A 2,510-nucleotide genomic window follows, 5' to 3' on the forward strand; every position below is an offset into this window, starting at 1 on the left:
TGCATGCATGTGCTGTTGTTTCTTCTTTTAATATATAGACATGTGATCTAATATGATGATGACAATGATGATAGATGACCATTGTTGAAAGTATTAGGAAATAGCTTGATCATCAGAATGGATTTGAAGGAAAATTCGACGACCTACCTAATAAGGAATCAGAGCATTATTCTTAATAATAGAATCGGTAGAGTCATCAGTGAGTGAGTGAGAGGAGCAAACAATATTAGGGGGTGTTTATGGATCGGATCAGATTTGCATATCTACGGTATTTGTTCGAATTCGATCCGAGAATTGTGGATATCCGATCCACAAAATTATCAAATAGCATCGTGAATTTTATGTTGGTATTCATATATCTGCAAATTCGCAAAAATAAATAAATAAATAAGTAAATATTTTTTTTATATTTTATTTTAATTAATATATCATACATGTTGTATGATTTTATTTTTATTATTTAAGAAAAGTACGTTTAATAATATTTTAAGAGTAAACATGTTTAAAAGAGTAAAAAAATAATATTTTATTGATATTTTTTAAATAAAAATAAATTTTTTAAAATATTTATATATTTTGCGGATATATTTAAGATTCAATCTGATCTAATCCGGTCTCCAAATATGTAGATTAGATCGAATCCAAACTTAAATATCGTGGATATTGAATCCGATCCGATTCGCGTTAACCCTAAACAATACAGAAGCCAAATTAAAAAATGAATCAGCAAGTTTGGTGTTGTTTGGTGGCACGCACTAATTTTGACTAACTAAACTTCATTCCATGCCCTCTTATAACAAACAACGACTTGTAAAAGAATATTTTTCCATGGCAAAATCCAAACTGATTAAGGAAATAAATAAACCCATCGCCCCAGACTAGCAATTTTCTTTGATAATGGCTGATGATAAGCAAAAAGGTTCATAGTCCAAACAAGGGTAATATTATATGTTAGGTAAGTTTTTCATATTATTTTGTTTGGGAGGATGAAAATATGAAATCTCCGTTTGCTTACTTTTTAAGTTCTCCAAATTAAAACCCAAATTCACCTAATATAGTTAAACTTATAAATAAAAATATTATTTGTATACTAAAATAAATCACTATATATTTGTGTATAAATATATATTATTTAATTTAATTTTAATATATATTTTATATTTTAATACATATTTACACTAACTAATTTTAATATTCAACTAATATGGTTAACTTATAATATATAAACGACTGTGGAATTTTGCTCTTTACCGTAAATTTTCTGCTATATATAGTTTAATTCTGTTACCTTTTTTTTTTTCCAAAAGGTAAGTTAACTTTTATTTCTTCAAAAAAAGAAATAATCTTGTCCAAAGAGGGACATACACATAGCAATTGGGAATTCCCACTTAGGATAACATAGCAAAAAAAACAGATGGCTATTGCGATGATGAACAAAACATTAGGAAACGTACTGAACCCTTAGTAACAACTCAACGGTACCGAGCTACTACCTCAGTTATCTCCTCCACCGTCATCTTCTTTCCTTCAAACACTTCTCTATTCCGAGCTTTCTATAGTTTAATTCTGTTACCTTGTTAAAATAATTAATTTAATAATTTTTTATATATTACATTTTTATTTAGAATTACTGAAAATTAACACATTTAGTAAAAAGGAAATTAAATAAAAAATTACTGGAAATTAACACATTTAGTAAAAAAGAAATAAGAAATTAACTAGTATTTACTCAAATATAAAGTAATAAAAAAATGTCGACACTCTAAAATTTGTGTAAAATAAACTAAAGGCAAATTAATGCTAAAACAAAACTGTGTATAAATTGAGCCAAAATTTTATCTATAAAAAAATAGAGTAAAGTCTTAAATAAATATTTAATCCTTTATATTTCGGACAGATTATTAATCCTTAAAAAAATTATTAATAAAATTTTTTAGAATAATAAATGTGGATAAGTTAGTTTAAATTAAGATCTTCTATTTTAATAGAGACTAATTTAAAGGTATTGTATTCACATGTGTTATTTTAGAAAATTTTATTGGTATTTTTCTTTTTTTTAGGGGTTAATATATTCAAAGTGTACACTACAAAAAAAATGTTAAATATGTTGGATTTAATGTTAGAGGTTAACGGCAAATTTACTGACAGATTTGACAATAAATTTATCGGGTAAAAATGTTACCGTCGAATTCGATTTTTCAACCGTAAATTCGCCGGTAATAATTGGAAAAAAAAAATAGAAAAATTGACACAATTATTATCGTCAGATTTAGAGAGAAAAAAATTCGATGGTAAGGTAATTAAATGAAACACACCGTTTTGGTCACAAACTGTGCTTTATCGGCAGATTTTTTCGACAGTAAGTCTACCGATAAAATTGACCGTAAATTCAAATTTACAAACTCTTCCTTTTTATTTTTGCAACATCGTTAACTTCACTTTTCTCCCTTTTCTCTCTCACCACTATTTGCTGCTGTTTTCCCATCGTTGACTGCTTTCCACGACGACTC

This window comes from Arachis duranensis, chromosome 3 (assembly GCF_000817695.3).
Source record: "Arachis duranensis cultivar V14167 chromosome 3, aradu.V14167.gnm2.J7QH, whole genome shotgun sequence".
NCBI classification, from domain to species: Eukaryota; Viridiplantae; Streptophyta; class Magnoliopsida; order Fabales; family Fabaceae; genus Arachis; species Arachis duranensis.